Raw genomic sequence first — 22,701 nt, 5'->3', positions numbered from 1 at the left:
CCGGGAAAGCGACGTGACCCTATGCATAGGTTTTGGCTATCTCGAGGGCATAGCATTTATACACATTTCCGATCTAGCGAAATGAGCTATGCATGGGCACATCAAATAGCACACCGAGCGGATAAGTTAGCAGCGAAAATACTTAATGTTATGTACATGAGGGACGTTTCAATTCAAGTATGAGACATCTAATCTGCCTACAGCCATGTGGCTTCGTATGTTCCTCATACATATCCCTCGAAAGGATCTACGCCACTCTGTCAGTCAGGAGCAATGCAAAAAAGTCAATTAGAACGTCAGATATGCAAGTAAGATCAATGCATGCGGAAGATAGAGGAAATACGCTACCGTATTATCATAAAGAGCTCAGCGGAACTATTGCAAAGCATAATTTTGATGTCTTTGGCCACCATCGACAAAACCTACATGCCCTAAAAGATACGTCGCGGGGAGCTGTTCAAACTTTGCTCTAAAAGACCGTCGCAATAAAAGATAAAATGCCGACTGCCTCACGACAATGACGTGCAGATGGTAGTAGGCGTATTTACTCCAGCTAAACTGAGATTCCTCACCAATCTATGCCAAATAGTCAGTCCTCTCTACACTAACCAACCATGCGCTAGCTTCCGTGGCGTGGGCGCCCAGAGCGCTAATTGCACCGCGTATATCCTTCTTTCCTGTCGGTCTGTCCGTCGCATTTCCTTCTTGATGCTTTTTCCTACCTTCTCACATGGCTACAAACGCTCTTTCTAATACCGTTTCCTCTCATCTTACCGACCGCGCATATATATCGGACTCAACCTAGCTATGCCTAAATTACAAATATCTCCAACAGCGTCACACGGGTAAATCGCGCGCCCATTGTTCAATATTTGCTGACCTACGACACTGACTGGATCTGGCGCACGATCTAACTGTCTCTCGCCTTCACGATTGGACGTGAGCTTAACATTTCTGCCGAGTACGAAACGCACTGATTGGATGCAAACAACTGGTCGATCTGTGTCAACGATTAAAAATATACATTTAGATACGTAAAACCTGTTGTGTATACTGTCAATCGGGTACAGTTATAAGAGCTCTGTAAAGTTTTTTACCACACATTAAAAAAAGTTTTTTTTTTTATTAAAGTAGGCCTCACGACCTTTGCGTTAGTTGCACCCGGACACCACACTACATGTGCGCATGGTACCTACGTGGTAGTTTTTAAATCCATTGTTATTGCTTTAAATATGTGTTGCTTGAAAAAAAAACATTGTTTACGCGATTGCAAAATGTTGTTTAACAATGAGTACCAGCATTAAATGGACATGTATTGGTTAATGTTTGATGTATTTTAAGGTTAAAACATTAAAACGATTTATGATGATAACACTATTTAATATTTCGTTTAATAATATACACCCAGCAGTAAATATCCGTTAGAGTACCTAGTATTTTTTTACGCACGTAGTAATTATAATATTTTATTTACGATTTGCACCATGGCGAGGCCCACGTGCAAGGCCAAGATTGACCTACTTCGGTTGAATCGGCAGCGGTCTACGACGGACCCACTGGCGCGCTGCATCTGGTGTGGAAAGCTGGGGTACGGTTACGCGTTCCGTACAATCAGCGGGCGGGACATCGTGCGACGCTGTATTGACTGCGAGAACAGCCCAAAAGCGGTTGAGTTCTGGGAGGACCCCCCCCCCCCCAACTCAGCGGAGGTGCGCCGTCAGAATAGTCTGACGAATGTTAAAAAAAAACATGGGCCCTGATTGGTACACCCAAAAATAAGATGAAGTGTGTGTCCTTTGCAAGCCGACCGCCCGAAACGCCAGGTACATCGAGCAAATGAAGCAGTACAAGATCAAGTAATTTGAAGTCGAAAATCAAATACAAAAATACAAAAGGCCGCGATCGATGAAAGGGGACTGAACCAATGCAGGCCACGAAATTGTATGCGAAGCACGAACCCCAGAAGAAAACTCGCAGCAAGGAAAAACACGGAAGAACATAAAATAAAGGAAGTGGATGAAGGCTGAAATAATGATACCCAAAATGCTGAAAAGCACGGACCACGGAAGAGCACACACGTTTGAAGCCACGGTAGAACACGTAGAGAGCACGAAAAGGATTTATTTCATAGCACCAGGTTAGAGCAACAGAGCCCTATCGACGAGCCAAGCGCGAAGCCACAAGAGACAAAGGGACATGATAGAATAGGAGCTCGCCGAGTATGCTATCACGGAAGATCGCACACACGGCAGACCAACCACGAGATCATGCGGAATTACCTGGGATTCACGATACCACTGTATAGCACAATGACAAGGGTGACAAATATACACTATATTATCACGATATCATAAACGATAAAATTACACAGCAGCTCCAGGATATCATGATAGAACATCATCACAAGCGCATGGTAGACGGATCCATACCATGAGGGCTTAATACACGGACAGAGGGACCACATACATATACTCATCCCGGAAGAGTACCATCGGCAAGGGTACCTGTAACGGGGTACAATCCAGTGTTTCCCATGTTACATAAAGAGTGACCCGTCACTCTTGTGGACACCTGGTACACGGTACCAGATGCTCTCGGAGCCAGTCAGGGCATGGCGACTTAGCTCCACAAAATGTAACCCCTAGTTTGTATGGAACCCAAGCTAACCTTACTTTTAAATATATCAGTCTTATATCTACTCTATCAAGTAGCAAACCGCTCCCACTGAGGCCGGGAACACGTGGACTAATGTTCAGTCGGGTAGTAATTGCCTTTAAGCACTTCCTCTGTGCAAGGTGCTGTGTGACCCCGTTACACTTGGTAGCACTCCTAGACGATCCTACACGATCGCTGGTAGATTGAACTACCTGGATTCTCTGTGCGCTCAACGTTTGACCGACGATGGACCGAAGCGAGTTTCCTCGCTTGAGCGACTCTCAGTACGAGTCTGTTCGGAAGATTGGAGGCATCTTTGGACAAAATGTCCTTCACAGATTGGTGACGGCGACGCTCGCCGAGCAACACGAGCGCGTGGCCGCGTTTGAGACCTTCGAGCGTGGTCTCATCGCTCACGTCCGGTGGAGTTTGGAGACCTTGATGGTCGCTCTCAAAGCAACCTGGCCTAAGCCGGTATGGCTGAATGTCCCCGCGGTTGAGAGGAAGGAAGGAGAGAACCTTCAGTTCTGCGTCCGTGAGGTGGAGATTGCCATGAAGGCGGGTCCGAGCCACTTCGGGTGGCTTGTGCCATGTCTAATCTAGGTGGACGTGCCAAGCACTGGGGATACACCAGGGATACGACATCTCCTGGATGCTTTGCATCCTGGGCTCAGCTGTGTGAGCAGCTTCGAGCCGCGTTCCTACCGGCAAACAACGGGTTCCGCCAGCGCTCCCGCTTTCTTTTGTGTAAGCAAGGTAGGCGTGAGCCGCAGTGGTACGTGCAAGAGATGCGCACGTTGGTGACATATCTGGCAGGGAATTCTCTGCCCTAAGACATCAAGACAACAGTCTTCATGGACAGCCTAAAGGTCGGACCTGCTTGCACCCTGCTATCCCGGGTGCAAGCGACAACTATGGAGGAGGCGATTCGAATCGTTCTCTAAGAAACGTATATCCTCAAGCAGGCTGGTACTCCTCCGGAACCGGAACATCGTCACGATGAGGAATGCGTTCCTTGAGAGGCGGAGCATCGCAGCAATGCCGCTGTTGCTTCTAGTGTGATGCAGCCCATTGTTACCGGTGCGTACAGCGAGCCCGAGCCCATGGACTTAAGCTCAACGGAGAGCTTGGTCCGCGGCTATGGAAGCGGCGGACATGGACACTACCAGCGTGTATGTCCCTCGCCAGTCCTCGGAAAGAAGTCAGCCCGTGGACCCCAGGTTCGGTGGCGCAGGCCACGGCCAGGTGAACGTAGACTCCCCAACCACCAGTGGAGGAGGTATGTCCTACGGAAGAGCGCTAAGGCTTCGTGATGGGTGTGCAGGTTGTACACACCAGGGGGCTTAGCCCAGTGAGAAGTGGTTCTCTCAAACCGGTGAAGGGCAGTGATGGGCTGCTGGTAGTACACTCAGTGTACGGGGGTACGATACCCCTTTGAACGTTTGATAGGTTCTGGGGCGCTGATACGCCGCCGGAACGTCGCTTGGCATAGTAAAACCCGACCGCACCAAATGTCAGAGTGGCAGTCATGGGATGGTCCTTGGTGGACTAGCGTTTGGTACGGTAAAGAAAAACCAATGGTCCTCAACGGACCGGAGTGTTTGGGTGTCGCTCTCAGTTGGCGCCATGAACAACATGGACGTGCCGAACATAAGGCACAGCCCGGACTTTGGGCTGTGCCTTGGCTGAGAAGGGCATGTCAGTACATGTCTATGGCGGAGCATTGGTAAGTCATGATCCCGCCTCCGTCATGACTTAGACGTCTGATACAGACCACCAGGACGCAGAAGCGTCACAGAGCCGTCAACGCGCTGACGGCTCTACGTATAGCAAGTCCATGCTCCGCTGCGGCAATGTGTCTTTGCCTGGCGTATGAACCTGTTACACCAGCAGCCTCCAACGCCGAAGGTCGTCGCGCTGTAAGGGCTTCGACATTGGTTATGCCTTTAATGGTGGGTAAACTAGGACCACACGGTCGCCCAGACATTAACTGAAGAGGAAGGCACTGAATTTGCTTCCTGTGTGGGTAACACAGTACCACACGCAGTCACCCAGACTTTAACTAAGGAGGAAGGCATGATCAGGCTTCCTGTGTGGGTAACAGCGTACCACACGAGCTCTCGAGTGCATCTGATGTCATCATCGAGACATCACGACGTGGGTAATGAAGTGCCACGGCACGTTAACCGCCGCAAGTCGGGTCTGAACCTCGTTCAGGCCGACGTCGCTTCAAGCGACTCGGGGGCCAGGGCGGACACCTCTGACTCGGTCGCTGAGCACCAAATCTGTCCGGTATGTATGCGGGTCTGCCACGCCAGCTGATCCCAGCACCGAAGGTCGTCGCAATGTATGCTCTTCGACATAGGTGGTGCCGAAGGGCATTTTCCAGGTTGGTCATATTGCGGGTAACAAGTGCCGCAAGCAGTGAAGCTGCTTAAGGGGACCGGCATTGCTTTTTGTGCTCCGAGCGTGGGTAACCGCGCTCTACGCAAGGTCACTCAGACCTTAACGGATAAGGAAGTCGCTGTCTGCGCTTCCGGGGTGGGTAACAGAGGTCCACAACGAAGACGGGTAACATAGTTTAAACACACAGAGGCATTTGGTATGTGGCGCGAATGGGTTTTGGTCTTGTTACACGTGAGCAACTCGCTCGACGTCTAGTCACGCAGACTCAAACTGCTGACGCGAAGGCTGAATGTCTTCGGTCGGCACGGCCGACGCGGTCGTCCATACCGGCGCAGTTCACGAGGCTGAGAGCCGTCAGGTCTGCCAGTGACTATCGCAAGCCACGAGAGATCCGTAGTCTCCAGGTTAAGTGGAGGGAGGCTTGGACATACCGTTCCTCCTGACTTTCCACGAGGCAGGTAGCCGTCTTGCCACCAGTGGCTATCACAAGCCGCGTGAGACTCAATGATATCAAGTTTAAGTGGGGGAGAGGCTCGGAAATACCTTTCCTCCTCGGTTTTGAGGTAAGGCCAAGTTCCTTACGGAACCAGGCGTCGATATACATCGACCGCAGGCTATAGGCGAACAGCTACGATAGAGCTTCGATAGCTCTAGCCCGACAAGACAGCGTGACGACGGAAGCCACTGACGCAAGATGCCTCGGAATTGCTGATTGAATCCGCAGTGCTGGGTTTGCATGCAACCACACACGAGGCGAAGCGCAGACCTCGTGCAATGACGGCACCGGTCACTTGGTCATGAAGGACCTGTCAAGTAGAGTGAACGGAACGTTCAGCCGCCGACAAAGCGGTTGCCGTACGTGATGTACGCAACGCGCCGGGTATAAATTGGCCGTGGGGTCATAACCCGAGTGTGGTGCACGGGTGCACAGACAATTGACCGGGTGGTGGTCGCGGCAACGCACGCAGTCGTAACTGGTGCCGCGCCGAGCATGACACCGTGGTGATGGCTGCTTGCCGCACTACGGTTTGGTACCCGTGAGTACTCGGCGTCAATGCCAGACACCAACGCCGCAAAGGCATGGTGGTGAGATATGCTCCACCACGGTCGAGTACCAGCAAGGTACATGGTGTCCGGGATGGACACTGGTATGTGTGCAAAGGATATGCACCATACTACGACCCGGTGCGCTCTGGGCGTATACGCTGTGAGTCAATGCACGTACCATGCATCGGCAATGGCTGCTGTCAAGCAGCCTTCCGGAAGTTAAACGAAACGGACTCGTCGTCCATGACACTCATGAAGTGCACGGAGCATCTATGGTAGCTGTTATACGTGTTGTACACTGCGTACCTCGTGTACGGGCCCATGGATCTGTACACTGTACTTGCACATGCGTCGTGCATGATACGAGCACTGGTCAGGAATCCATTCATGCGACAGCACAGCAGAAGCTGTTGTCGCCAAACATGGCAACCTTGTGGTGGGCGTACCTCGCCAAAGGTTAGTACCCGACGGTACATGGTGTCGATAGGAGAGACCTGCACCACGATTGTGTACCGTCACGGTACACGGTGTCGATGAAGGACACCTACGCGCCGTTGGTATGACGATCAAGACGCGAAGAGAGCGCGGAAGACGTCCTTTCCGAAAGGATGGATCCTTGCGGAAGCCAAAGGCATGACCCGAGGTGAGCTGAGAGCTTCGTCTAATGCTAGGGCAGGTGTTGCCCTTCTCGGTGTCGTCTCTCGCGGGAGACTCCATGCTCTGGACGCGTTCGCGAGGACTGTCGTGTCATTTGGTGCAAACTGTGGACGCATGCCACACGTTCGGGTGCTGTTGCACCATGTTCCAAAGCACTGTACGCGCGCTAGCGCAGGCGCTAAGGTAGCTCTGATTGTAGGCTTTGCGGCCAACACAATTGTGATCATAGGTATGCAAATTTCAATGAGCTTTGGCAGCACAAGTCAATATGGGTGTGCCTGAGAGCCGCTCCAGTCTCGTGGCTGCTCAGTATGAGAATTCACCTTTTGGTGTTTTAATTCTCTCACTTCTGATTGGAGAATCACGTGATTCTCAGTTAAGTGGGGGGGGCGGGGGGGGGGGCGTAACGGGGTACAATCCAGTGTTTCCCATGTTACATAAAGAGTGACCCGTCACTCTTGTGGACACCTGGTACACGGTACCAGATGCTCTCGGAGCCAGTCAGGGCACGGCGACTTAGCTCCACTAAATGTAACCCCTAGTTTGTATGGAACCCAAGCTAACCTTACTTATAAATACATCAGTCTTATATCTACTCTATCAAGTAGCCAACCGCTCCCACTGAGGCCGGGAACACGTGGACTAACGTTCACTCGGGTAGTAAGTACCCTTAAGCACTTCCTCTGTGCAAGGCGCTGTGTGACCCCGTTACGGTACCGGTAATGGGCCACCACGGGCAACCAAACACTATGAACATGAAGCGTGGGAAACCCACGTAAGATTTTGGAAACACGGATTAGGCAGCAACTAAAAACTTGCCGCGACTCTGCAGTGTTTTCTGGTCTCAGTTTCGACGAAACTTACTGATGCATCAAATTTGAATAGACTGGGGAAAAGTCGGCAAAAGATAGTGCATCTTGTTGCAACGAGGGCCGATGTTATGGTCAAGTTGATTGGCAAACGCATAATAATTTTTTCTACTGTAATCGTCTCGTATCGAGAGGCCAGGTAATACTGTCGCTACATACCTACTTGGAGGTAAGGTCTCTTTCCCGCTTTAAACGGATCATGTAAAATCGTGGCAGGTCGGCCTTGAATCTGGGGGCTGGTGTATTTTAATACCTTCAATCGTATGACAGTGTAAACGTGTTACTGTGTCATAAAACAATGCAATTGGCTAGCTAAAAAAATAGCTAGGCTCTTGTAATCCACATCAACATACGTTAATATTAACAAAAGTTATTAGGGTCTTTGCTCCTTTTGCGTGATCATTTCCAACCCGTGGAAGTGTGATGTTTTACGCAGGATATAAACCAGAGTGCGTCCTTTCAGTGATCACGAGGCTCTTTTCTTCATAATAGGATCCTAAACCCATTTTCGCGCTCTTATACCTATTTGGCCGACCATGCGAAAAAGGGTATATTATACATGTAGCTGTCGAGTTTTAAACTGCGTACCGCTATCGTTACTATAGTGATGTCGATGTAAAAAAAACAATCTGTGGTAAATAACGTATTATCCTGATTAAAAACCTCTACCCGAACAAAAATTTCCTCATCACGTAGCTTTGCAGTTGAAAGGTGCCTCACTGGTAACCCGAGCGTGATCGTACTCAATATTTGTCTGCTGTCATGCCGTATTATATCTCTATCCTGGCAGACGATATTATCGTATCATTTCTTTTATTCGGAAGAGCCATATATAGATCCTAGTATAGCTGGCATTAACAACGGAGTAATAAAGTACCAGTTGTTATTGTATTGGCGTGATGAATGTACACCAACAGAAGTTTAACCCTCGTGATTTGTTTTAACATCCAACTAAGTTTCTATAAGCACGCTGTTGTGCTCAAAAGGCTTTCACTTTAGTGGAGAAAGTTGTTCGTACTAATAGATTTAATATTATATGTGTATTGACCTCTTTTTGTATGGTGTTTGCTCCATAGTCTTCATAGATTCAAGACATATTAAGTACGCGGGCATTTCTACTTTTATTATACTTTAATAAGTTTACCTTCACTAAATAAATAGGAGTCATCTGTGTAGACCGAACTTAATTTATTATAGAACGTTACAGTAGGGACAGAAATAACTAGGTTTGATGAAATTTGGGGGGGGTCATCTTGAATCCTATAAGCAAAAGGACATTCTGTGCGGACGGAACGTAATATAAGGGAATGGGATCGCTCTCTACTGCGGGTACCGGTACTATTAAATAGTGTACGCTTACAAAAATAACGTATTTTTGCGAATAGTGCCCCCTAGCGAATAAAACGCCTCCTAATTGAGTGCCCTGTTTGAGAACGTTTTATAAAAATAGAACGGCATTGAATACAACGCGCTGTCTTAGACATTATTTAATTCTAAAAGATCTACGGTATCTTTTCAGCTCATTTTTTAAGCCCGTCGTATTGAATAGTACCCTAAATTTCTAGTTTTTCTGAATATGAGTTCGGCTAATAACTCGCTATCATTAAACTATAAACATTTTAATGTTTTCTGTCATCCCGTCACAAGGCAAAAGATTCGAGATCAGTCTGGATATAGACTGAAGGTGATGGTATTCCATCACGTGCCGAAAAGAACTTCCGTCAGCTGGATTGGCGTATAAGCGCACCATGCTCCTGGAGAGGGGGTAGGACCGAGAGCAAATTCGCGCCGAAGCTTCATCTCGCTGTCGCATCATCGGTGGTGGTTCCTAATCACCTGAGCTGCCAAAAAATACAATGCCATCGAGTACAGCGCCGTAAATCTCATAGACCGCGCTCTACATGTATAATAATAGTAGATGGCATATTATTCCGCATTATACGGTAATTTGGTTATCCCGCATTCAGCAGGGTGATATTTAAGAACACTTTAATTAAAGTTGGGGGGGGGTGGGTAAATAGTGTGCAGATGCTGTGGCTGCAAATTAGAGACGCACTCCGTACTAAGGACATACATTAAATGGCAGGTAAAACACGGTCATATAATAAAGTATTATGTTGTAAACTTAAGCTCTCACGCACCACATGTACATACAGCTTAATGTTCGTGTACTTGCCCAGAAGGATCGTTTCTTCTTGGATTTGAGTTACAATGCCACTCTGCGTGAGAAAGGTAACTGGAAGCTGTTGTGAATAAAGAATGTTGGTTATACTCGTCGAGTTAGTGCGGCTTGTTATAAAGCACACATATTGAAGTATAAAAGGTTGCTTCTTTCAATTGCAATTCCGAAACTCTTCGTACAAGGCACGACTTTCTTAATAACGGAACCCATTTAGATTCCAATGAAGTTTAAGGCGAACACTTCCGCCACAAACAATGTTACTGTCGTCGTTCCAGATAGTCAATAATATGTTCACCTAGCGCACACCGAGTTTCTTAAGCATTTAGCCGATCCATGGACTAAGCGTGGTATTTGTCAGGGTCGATCTCTCCCGTTCTGATGTATTTCTGAATATTGTAGGTTGTGACCAACCATACACTGGTGACGGGGTTTTATCCGATCGGCTTTATGATCGATTCGTCGCCACCGTGAGCGAGCAATTCCTTCATGCAAATGCTTCGCAACTCATGAACCACAAAATCTAGCATCGTGGTGAACCAGGATGCAGCATTTTGTCAACAATCAGCTTATAACAAACGTTAAGCCGCGTGAAGAGCGAGATAACGAAAAGTGAGTTACGTATTACCGATAAAATAATCTGGTGAGGACTATCCATACCTATAGGTATTCCCAGTATTAAGTAAGACTTGGAGGACAATTTTAGCAATGAGGAAGCGCAATACTTTCCAAGTAGGGCAATTGCTGGATGCTGCTGATGCTTTTATGGCAAATTAAATTGTGTCTTATCGATCTGCTGTCTGTTGATAGCTCAATCCACTTTACTCGTCTTCTATACGGAGTACTTCTGGCTGTCCTTGTGATCGAAGGGAGTACGTCACGCTAGGCAGCAGAATACATGCCGATTGCATCACCTCGATCCGTAATCCTTGCGGCATGAAGTGATGATGTCTCCAAACAGGCGCCAAGGGTACTGATAGAGCTGGTTTTCATCGCCACAGAATGCTGGTGGCGATTCCAAGTTGTCGGCGAACAGCTGCTCCTTCTGGACTAGGGCCCGTTCGTAAACGCCCTTAGAAGTGTGGCTACCGACGTCGCCACGAGGAGCGCCGAGGATCTCCAAAACGAGGTCAGCCTCACAGCCATCCAAGGGAGGCCAATAACCGCTTGATTTGATAACAGCTCCCTGGTTGGCGGGTGTCACCACCAGACTCTCACATATGCGCTGGCCGGCGTTGAAGCCCTCCTATTGCTGCTCGAGGTCGTTCCAGTTCTCTCGGGCTCGTGAATAGCACCCTCCTCTTCCTCTCGTCCGAGGAACTGAAGAGGTTCCGATAGGAGTACCCAGACTCCTTCTTCTCGCGGAGCTGAGACTTCGAAGCTGTGCGCTTCTTAGAGAGCTTGGCGGCTTCGGCTTTGGCGGCCTTAGCACGCACAAGACCCTCAGCGAGAGAGAGATGTTTGAGAGGTTTTTCCTGCTAGTCGTCGCCAGCTTTAGGATAGACCTTAGCCTTCACGGCAGGACTCGCAGAGCGTACAGACGCCCTCGGACTGTGGTCACCGTGATCACTAGCGAGCGAGTGCACGCTGTCGTCGTCGTGCTTGCTAGGCACTGCACGGAGCCCATAGGAGCATCGTGAGTGCTCCCGATCTCGGCCTCGTACTCACTGCCCGAATCGAACTCACGTTCAGCGAACCGTGGGTTCGGCCGGCTGTCTGCAGAGACCGAAGGTGACAAACTGCGACGCTTGCATGCCCGCTTGCTCGAAGCCGCGTCACCATATGAGCTGATCGCCTCCGAGGCCACATTAGTAGCCCCCTGGAGTGCAGAGCCTTGCTGCGAGGCTTAGTGCTCTTGGCGTGCGCCTTTCCGGCAGCAGCCTTCGAGCGTGTTTTCGCACCGCTCTTCGCAGTGCCACGGGGGCATGATAAATGTCAATGTAAAGGCCGGGGCGAAGAGCGCCCAAGTGCTGCTCAAGGCTCTAGCCGTAAAGTGAGCCTCCGCCGCGTTCGCGCAACCAAGACGATGTATTTCGACTTTGAGAATGAGGATTTGTGACGTACACTTCCACATTAGGATTGGTCGGTAAACCGAACCTAAATAGGGGAGGATGTAACGGGTTACGTAACCTCAAGTAAACCCTTGTTACATGAAGTGTGACGTGTCACACTTCGGGATGTCGAGTACATGGTACCACGGTCGTTAGAGGCCAGTCATTGGCTGATGACATAGCTTTACAACTACCGGCGGTAGTTTTGGCTACGTCCTACTTGGTAAGGTATTTTGCGCCCCCCGCTTCGCTTCGACGGGCCCAGTTTACCGGTACATGTACTAATAAAAAGGCCTAAACGGATTTTTCATTTTTATTACATGTAGTCGGATCACAATTTAGACTACCAAGCACGTTGTTTAACAGTATCTACAATTTAAATCAGAGAATTTCGTTAGTAAAATTAATTTCCAGCCATGTTGAAAAAACGTATTTTTTTTAAAACTGAGGTTCAAGTATGTTGCGCAATATTCGCTCGAAATTCTGATCTTGTTTGCAACACTATTACGGAAATACTGAGCTCCAAGTAATTTGAGCAATGTTTCTACAAAATACTGAGCCACCACCATTTTGTTTGCAACACTATTACGAACCATTGTTATTCTGGTCAAATGTGATGATCAGCAGCTACGACATAATTAAGTAACTAACTAAGTATAAATGTATTCTGTTTTTTCTACATAGAATCAAACTTTATGTAAGATACTCATCGCAAGTTTGTTACTGTGTTGTTGCTGTTGCTGTTTTGTTGTTGATGAAATGGAGCTCTATTTTATACTACGATCTTTGCCCCACCACGCATGACTCTCGTAAAGGGGACAATTGATACTGTCTACGTCATTAGCCGCTCGGGAAGAATAATATTCGCAAATCGATCAGGTAACAAGCCGATAAAAAAACGTTTTTATGGCAAATTGCCCACAGACTTGAATGCACCCGGATGGGTGAGCTCCGCGCCTGGAAAGAAGGATACCGCTCCGCTCCTCCAATGGCCCAGAGCCGTCGCACTCAGCAAGTAGTGTTATCGCCAAACTATCGCTGGCACTTGATAGCATAGAGCGCATCCGGTGAATGCGATCAGAGTCCACAATTTTAATCATGTGTATTGATTTGCGCCGTTTGTTGCGGTCACACACAGCGCAAGTCGCCTCGTCCGGCTCGAAGGGCCCAAGCCTCAACCTCAATTCATGCAACACACTGTTTTTGGTATCCCTGGACATGGGTTGGAAAAATGGAATCTCACTGTCTAGCCAACCATGCCTGGTTTTTACGAGCTGGCTCGTGGATCTCTTCATCAGTACTCACAGTCGAATACACACGTTGATGTCTTTCTCGATCGAGTTTCTGTCGTTCCTTCCGTGCGTCGCCAGTCTCAAGGGATCGATGTCGACGCACAGCCATTCGATTGCGCTCGTGCTGTTCGTCAATGCTAAGAGCCATGGACACGAACAGTAGCCAGCAGATCACGTCGTGAATATGGCTAGCACTGAAGCGGCACACAGCAAAGCTGACAGCATGTTCCTTTTGTCGAGAATGCTCGGCAAAGCGACACGACACTATGCATGGGTTGAGAGCGATCAGACTTCGATAACATGTCTTTGAATAATGTCGAGTTCAATGTTCTTGTCGCAGACAACACAAGGTTTTGTAGTGTAACGGGACTGCTAATTCCGCTTGAATGCTGATCGTTGTTCGCTGCGATGACCTCGTTCCTTGCAACACCTACAAACTTGTTCACAACGGACATCATTTGCAGTTTTCGCTGCGAGTGTTCGCGAGCCTCCCCGTATTCTTTACGTTTTCTCTGTCAGTGCTCCACCTTTGCAGAACGATGCCTCCATAGCGACGCGAGAAAGACTCGACGAACAAGCAAGTGGTGAATGACGCTGTCGTCTCACCGATGGATCATTTGGCCGTGTACACAAGAGCTGCGTCAATCAGTGATCAACTGCCTGCTGTGACGAGCTATCAGTCGCCATTGAATAAGCTCAAGAAGACGATGCGGCGCCATGTGCGCAAGATCATCGTCACGACCGACGGGAAATCGTTATCATTGGGATGCAACAGGGATACTAGTACTAAAAACGATTTCAATAATGACAAACAGGTCTGCGGGAGCCCATCACACACAACGACGTAAGCAACCCAGTCCTGCGCGAATCAATTCGAATCAAAGCTCGACTAATCTGGATCACAGCTGATACTGTACACGATCTCCATTTCTTGCAACTGCCCCCAACTTGACGCTAAACTATACGGGATGACCACACTATGGAACCTTCACGGCTGCTCGACAAGATGCACAGCAACACTTGCCCGCCCACACGCACACCAATTTATTTAGTTCGTTTATAGCCATGAATGTCTTCTCAGGCAACGCTTAAACCGATGTTTCATGGTAAAAAAAATGGAATTCGCTCGAACTATATTCCTCGGGGTCTGCGCAATACCCAATGAAGGTTACCCTCGTTGTTTTGAAAGTTATACGTTATGAGTCATTTTGAACACAAAATAATTTTTCTGCTTCTTTCCGCTTCAATTTTATACATTTTTGACCCATGAAGCGCGCATTTAAGCATACGTGCAATGGGTTTGGGACAGAGTTGTCCATGTAGCGTTTAAAATATTTTCAACGATTGCATTTTCCGGATTTATACCCATTTCAATCCCGACATATTTGCTGCAGATGAGTCAGCTCTCTTAAAAAGCGCTCAGAGCGCTTTTTAGAGCGAAATCACTTGGTCTTGCATACTATAGTTTTGGGAGGAGACGCACAAAAGGGTTAACAAGGGAAAACGGCTACTGTTGGAATGCTAATTAGAGACGCCCGGTGCACAATTCCGTGAAGCTGGATGATTGAAACGAAATTTGGGTTTTATCTCGTCACAAAGATGCCTTTATTCCCTCCTTGCATTTTTAAATGTCGACGCTGTCATAAAAAACGCGTTAGGTGCTTAAACATCGCCTGCATAAGAGCGATTTTAAAATGTTTTTTTAGCGTGTAGTTAACAGTTGAGGAAACACACGGTAGGAAGGTCCTAAGTAATAGCCTTTGATTGATTTCTACGGCTTCAATAAAGCAAATATCGTTGTAGCTAGGTACTGCCCTGTGAATTGGTGTTTCGTTTCCGGACCGGCCACGTTCTTGTAAACTTATGCCTGAGCTCGAAATCCCAAATTATGTGGATAGTACAGTTACCTTTTACACAATCGATAATTGCGGCACGGGTCGCAGCGACCTGCTTAATTGGTTGGTTTAAGCTACCACCACAGGATCTCTTTGGGGTAGAGCGATTGGCCCGCCGGAAGTGCCTGCATGCGTCAAAGACGTGCAAATCAAACACGGTGATCTTGCTTCATTCTCCGTGACGACGGCGGTAACAGATCTTGCGGCTTTCATCTCCAAATTCACAAATGGAGCTGGTTCCGTCGTATATGGCGTTTGGTATTTGCGGAAAAGCTCATGCATCATCCCTCCTAAGTGTCTGGATATGTGCTGGGTGGCATCGTCACTACCTCCGAAATACCTGAGTTTTTCCTATTATCAAGATAGTACAACACGCTTGTGAGGGGGTGACACTTTTTCTCGCTGTCAGCTACTCCGAGTTTCGTTTCCACTCCAAAGGTGTCAACAGCACTCTTCCAGGTCTAATTGACCAGTTTGACCGCGCCTAAAACTGGGCGTGTTGGTCATCAACAGTACGTTAACATTTGGTTAGTCGCCGTCATCCCGTCTACGGTTTGCGCTCGATAGACCGGTAAAGAACGCCTTCAGTCGGTCTTCTATCCCACCGGTGGTGTATATCCTCACGCGTCGTGCTCCCGGTGATCTGAATGATCTGAAACAATTCCTCACGACTATCAGCCCAATACCCAAAAGGCAAGACAATGTGTTCAAATGAAACCGTCTTTGCAGTCAGGTCAGGTTCTCTGTAACGATCGAGTCCCCAGCTCCATGTCAGAGCTAAAGCGTGCTTGAAGAGGGCCAAATCAGCTCTGCTATTTTTATGGAAGACCATCAACATTGTGCATTCGCGAAAGACAAATATCCCTTTGTAAAGAGATCAATGGGGCACGTAGGAATCCGACGGCATCGTATACAAACGTGATTGGTACTGGAACATGACAGCTACAAATTCACACCAAGTCAGTGTGTTGCTTATGCGTGGTAGGTCTGACCTTTAGACATCCGCTGCGTAATTATTATTGTGCCGTTCAGGGCAAAAAAGGATGAATTGATAGCCTTCGAATACGCAGCGCACAACACCATGATTTCGACTCAGGGGATTGCAGACGATTTATCGACATAAGCATGCGGGTAGAGGTGTGTCGTTGAGGAGGATTAAACCGTGGATTTATGATATTTACACTAAAAGGAGAGTGTGTAGAATGTTGAGCCACAGGGTATACGCCAACAATCCCCCGCAGCATGTGAATAAATGCTTGATAACTTACTGACCATTAAGCTTGAGCGTCTTCTTGAGCTGCAGCCGATTGAGCACCTTCGGCCTGAAGCCAGCTGGCTAAGCAGTTGGGTTAGAATGCTTAGACCACGATGGTCTGCGCGGCACGAGGTTGGTCGGCTTCAGTGTCGCCTTCATCGGCATCACTGTCATTGCTGATCACACCTGCGCCCAAATTGGTAGCAGCAGCGTCCTCTTCGCTGCTAGTACCAGAGACGCCCTCGTTGTCATCATCACTGTCGACGTCTACAGCCTCGTCATCTTCTTCACTGCTCGATTCTTCTTCTTCTGTAGGTAGATCCTGTTGGAAATGGAACCTGACCCAATAATCAGGCCTGACCTGTATACGACCCCGTTAAAATTCTACCATACTCTCATGGGGATAGTAAGCAATAACGCCTTCGCCCGCCTTGTGCGCATCATTAATATCAAAGACTTGCCGTCCACCGTCTTCTGCGCTTCCGTTCGTTTATGTTCTGTTCACGATCGGGGCTATCGGGGACGGGTTATCAGCGTAAGCTGCTATATTGGTAATACCTTTTCCAGATAGGGAGTTCACGAGCATGCGTGATCATCGCACTTCTTCAACTCCGATTGGGGCTGCGATAAACGTGGCGTCTTGGTTTCAACCAGCTGACGCTTCCCAAGCGACAGCGCACCCGTACAATTACACGATAACCCCCAAATGAATTATCGGTCTTCGGTGTTATTAACCAACTCGCGCCGGTGAACAGCTAAACTGCCGCGTCTACTTTGTCTTACTTGTAGACCAACGTCATTTGCGGGGTTTCTGCAACGTACCGCAAAGTCTTCTTGGCGGTGATCCAATGCGATACCGTTGGTCGGTTCACGTGCGCAGCCACTTGATTTACTGCATAATACATACCCTGCCGATCAAAACGCTAATCCATTACAGCGGAGCGCAGGCGGCAACGCTGTAGGGAATATGGTCGGCCAATTCGCTCTTCGCGCCACCCAAAGCTAAGAAGCAGTCCGATGGTTTTGGAAATAACATATGGATTTCCGCTCTCCATCGCAAACCGTTGTAGCCTCTCTGTTACGAATTGGAACAGGTCGATTGTTGTGGTTTTGGCCTCGGCTCCAATCCGGATACGCATTCTAAGAAGCCAAGTGATGTCTCCTACACAAAGCACCTCGAGCATGGCGAGCAGAGCTTCGGTTAGCGTCGTCATGGCGACTAGGTCTAATTTTCCAGTAATGATGTCCTACATATATTGGAGGACCACCGCCGAGTTGTCTCGGAGGTCGTAAACAGATGCACCCTCGCGAGTAGCACTGAATCCGTAGTCAGTGAAATGACATTAATCTCGTCATACCACTCATGGCAGCTTGCTTGATGCCGCTTAGCTTTCCTTGTTCGCTTAGCATGTATCGGGTATTAACCTTTAGGCGAGCGGGCTCACCACGACGCTCTCCCCGAAACCATGGAGCCGGTTGACTTCAAAAGCGTAAAAGGGGTAGCTCTCATTCGGTATCGCTTCTAAGAAGCAGCGCCATAAGACTCCGTTCCGGATGTATACAGCTTGGGCGGGGAGCGTACACTCAGATGTGGTGGGCCATCCCGAATTGCATCCAAAGCGTTCTTGCCGTCTTTTAAATGGTTCAGTTTGCTCGTTTACCGCCAGGCACTGGTAGTGCGCGTGAGGCTCTGAGTATTCGCACTCTATATCGGTCGCTGCGCATTGACGTCGAATTGCTGCATTATCAAACTGTCCTCCATTGCCTGATCTTAGGAGCTTAAGTTGGTGATGGTTGCTTGTCGGACCGGTGATAGACGATAGTAAGATAATACTTAAACGCTGCTGCTGCGTCAGTCTCTCCCGTATAAAGAAAAAATGCGTTAATGCGATCCACCTTATTGTGAGAAAACAAAGATTTCCATGAGAACTTCTCTGCATCGGGCCTGTGGGATCCTCGTGGCACACCTCGTCTTTAGCGTACGGAGAACATTTGTTTGCTTGGGCGCTGAGCGGGCCAATGCCTTGCTTAATGCACACACCTCGCACTTGTCGTTGAGCACGCAAGAACATGCTAGTTTCAGCCCTTTCACATTACTTTAGATATCCATCTCTAGGATCGATTTGTCGTTTAGGTGGGCAAATTGTTGATACCAGTGCTTTAAATCGTTTATGATAAGTTTTGTTCTTTGGGCGACCCGAAGCTGGTCTTCTGGTGCCCCCCCCCCCTGCAACCCTTTGATTTCACACCGAACCACGCCAGAGAACAACGGTCTTCTAAAAATGCATGCATGTGCCCGGTGAAGTATCTGAACATACCGTCCTTGAACATTGCAGCTGCAGAAAATTTCGCTTGATAAAATACATTAAGAAGCCAAATTTCAGTAATAAATATCTTCGTGTAAAAAGCACCGTTTGTATTGCACTTAAAATGTATTAACCCCTTGAAACCGAGCCGTTTTCGGCCCCACCATATCACTAAACCCTATATACTCTAACGTGTATGTGAGGATACGGTCTGCTTATAAAAATCAACATGTTTGGTAACTTGTATAGGGGACAGCCTCAGGCTAACCCTACTTTTAGACGAGAGGCCCTCAACTTATATTGGACCTCCACTATATCTTTAGTACAAGAGCTGCAGAAATACATGTTATCACTACTAAGCTGTATGATTGTCAGTAAAACTGGTGCGGGGGTGTGAAAACGTCGTGTGCAGGCTGAACAAAAATGAGAAACGGAAGGTCATAATGAATGCAAAAAATCAGATGTAAAAAATCCATGACGCACCAAAATCCCATAGTGAAGCTAAGTAGAAATCTGCGGACGGAAGCACATGATTAGTCAGCAACCTCAGTTTCGGTTGCCAGACGGGCCCGCTTTCGAGCAGCATCTGCAGACTCATCACTAACTTGGACGTTCTCGGTGTGCTTATTGGTATCTCCGCCATCGACCTTGCTCTCTGTGTTAGTGTCGACCTCCATTCGGGCTTCAGACCGTCGCGCGCGAATCTGGCGCTTCTTACCGCCTTTCGTAGGTAGCATGCTTCCATTACATCAGGCCTTGTGCCAAATGTAAAAAGACGGCGCCGGTATGGGTGTGTCGTATTTTGCAACGCAGGAAGACACGCCACGCGTGGGGTCTCTTCGATGCGGTCGGTAGCTTGCATACGCTGCGGTAGGTAGACGAGACACCACCACGGGCATTGCCAGTTCTCTTGAGGATCGAGCAAACCTTACACACCCTTGTTCGCCGTTTCCTTCCGGATTGATTGTTTCCTGGCCGCTATTCGTCGGGTTGGTGGGCGGATTGTCGGCGCCGGACTTGTTTCGAGGGTGTCGCTTGAAAGTTCTCATTGATACATAAGTTCTCCCAGTGAATTTCACGCAGTTGACACCGCTCAAGATGCAACTGCTTCACAAACTTGACGTGACTAAGCTTGGTCAGGTTTGCGTCAACACGCCCAGCGGTGTAAACTATGTATGCGTTGATCACAGCGAGGGCAACAAGACCTAGAAATAATGACTTGCAATATTGCTTGTACTTGATACACAGCTGCAGCGAGTACCTACAGCTTGTAGTATACAGGTTTAGAAGTCCCCCTATCTTGTATAATACGTGACTTGAGTACTTACCGTTGTATGCGTAGCTGGTCGTGTACGTCCACCCCTCCCATGTATGTTTGAAATTATTTCACTATCCGACGGCATGCTATCTCTTGCTGGTCGCCAGTGAGCTTATTGCGATGCACAATACGATCCATTTCCACGCTGCCACCGGCATTTAGCATATAGACAACATGGGTGTCCTACCAGCACACCAGACGCATGTCAGGAACACAAGTGGCTTTTGTGACGACGAACGTTCCACGTTCAACACTAGCAGAGCGATTTTATGGTACTTGTAGGGTCACTTTTCTTCTTCTTAGGGATCAACGACGCACTCATCCCCTAGCTATCGATATGGACAGTCCTTATTGAGTAAAATCTCATAGTGAGCAATTGCATAGAAAGTGGCACCGCTGTGTAGAATATATCGGTCACTACGAGTCGCATGTCGCCATTTTCCGGTGCCGTCGGACCAAATACTTCTTTGAGATTGCAAACGACTGCTGCTGGGCCGGACTAAACGTTCGTGGAGCTGGTGCTACCAGCACGCTCCTTTATTACCGAAGTATACTTCAAAACTGTAAGATACAACATACAATTGAAGTTAGAATGTATGATAAATGATAAGAGAACTTTAGTAGAAAAAATTGGATACGAGCTCCGTGTACATGTATAGTGACCTTGGTACGCAATATACACAACGACGATGCGTATTCAAGGATGGACGAGAAGGACGCATTCGCGAAGGGCATCACGTTGAAGATAGAAGATGGCGTCGTATGGCAGATGCTAACGCCATTGGGGCAACGTGAGACAAGCAGGTACCACGGTACAGAGAGAGCAGAGATACTCGGCGCAGCGGTTGCCGTGGCCGGTCAGAGCGGCTGTGAGGGGTGGTTACAGTGTATACCTATGGCGATGATTGGTTGCTGGATGTTCTGGGTGACATGCGATCCGAAGATCGACGGAGAATGAAAAAAGGATCGCTCACTACCGATTTAGCGGGGTGGGTGAGAAGTGAACGGTAGCGCTCGAGTCACCGGACGGTGATGAGTGAGGGTGCGGCATGGTGAACGGTCGTGCAACCATGGACGCCTGAAGCATCAACGAGCGAGCGCGTGAGAACGTGGATGTGAGTGGGTCGCAGGTCTGGTGGTAGTAGTGTCAGACGGGGAATCCCGGTACTGCTACTGAGAAAAGGCCTCGGTTCTGTGGACTACCTGTTGGGCTACGGGATGTACTGCTGAGGCGACGACTGACGGGGTTACGGAAAAGCTAACGAGCGGACGAGTGTGCTGATCAGCAAGAGGGGTCGCCGGCGGTACGGTGTCTGGAGGTAGTGGTGTCGGACGCGGAATCCCGGTATCACTACCGAGAGATAGAGCTGTCGACGTCGCGACCCTTGACAACCGATTCAACGTTGACGACGCCGGACGTCTGATCTTTTGCACTCGAAGTCGTGTTGTACCACGCCGACATCGATAGGATTCTCGTAGTGTTATTGATCGAAACGATCTGAGAGAGCCCAGTAATAACCTGTCATTTTTCAGCATGCTTGCTGCCATATTTTAAATGCTCATGACTCCCACTTCAAAAGCGAACCCCATGGATCTTTGCAAGCCACAAAGATTATTCCGCGCCCAGCGTACCGTTCATTTTGCACCCATTCAGCGCCAATTCAGTACAGCCATACTGATTTGACGTCAAATTTTGTGCACCTGTTCCGATGGCCGCGTGGTAGATGCTAAGCCAGCATCTACCACGCCGTCCAGTGCTGGTAGAGACGTCTGTTCAAAGAACGTATCAGACGTCTGTTTGTTTGAGCAATGTTTTACCGGACATTTACTCCCCTTTTTACAGACACTCAAAAGACACCTACGGGTAATTATGGGTGCGGTTTTGACTTGAATTGATTATCATGTTTAATCGGGGACAGTCCACTAATCGGCATATTGCTCACGATGAGCCATCCTGCTTTTTTACTTGCGTCTGCACGCAGAGTCCACTATTTGGTCGCTGGCAGTAGTCAAAAGTACACTGTACCTTTTGAACAGACGTCTGTTTGTTCCTTCAAAATCCAATGGACACTTTAGACACTTTTAAACATGTCCGCTGTAAAGACGTCGTATCTTTCCACTGCCAGCACTGCGCGGTCATCCGAACATCGACCTAATGACAGAAAGCACTCGTATGCACGGAACCAGTGCGGAGCAATAATTGATGTCTGGGCACTACAGATTCTGCCAATCCCTATTTACTGTTGTGCGACGTGCGCATCGGGCGTTCCTCTGCGGGCTTGTACCAAAAGAAGAATTTCAAGTTTCAAACGGTCATAAAGGATGAACAACAACGCCATATTTGGTGAGCCGCAGCACCTTAATCCATAAGTGGGTGTCGAAGGGGTGTATTGTTTTACGTCGTTTGCATTTATGGACGTCGAGGTGTAAATCTTCAAATATAACTGACGTCGACAGCTCTACTGAGAGAAGACCTCGTACGGATTCGGTGGAGTACTAGCTGAATTATGGGGAGCTGCGTGACTTAGTTATGACGGCCGAGAAGTCTTTGTCGTGAGTGACGAAGCATATGATGTTGAGAAGTCTGTGCAGTGAGGCACAGCCTTTGAGAGGGACTGAGCAGTAAGACGCACCAAATGAGATGAGCTGTTGGGGAATGACGGACGCGTGGTGAATCGACATGTACCCGTGATGAGACGTCGCTGCCCTATAGCGGAGCGAACAAGAACGAGAAGTCTTTGTAGTGAAAGTGACGAGTTATGAGTTGAGTC

Source organism: Phytophthora infestans, genomic scaffold (assembly GCF_000142945.1).
Source record: "Phytophthora infestans T30-4 supercont1.9 genomic scaffold, whole genome shotgun sequence".
NCBI classification, from domain to species: Eukaryota; Oomycota; class Peronosporomycetes; order Peronosporales; family Peronosporaceae; genus Phytophthora; species Phytophthora infestans.
This window is presented reverse-complemented; position numbering follows the sequence as displayed.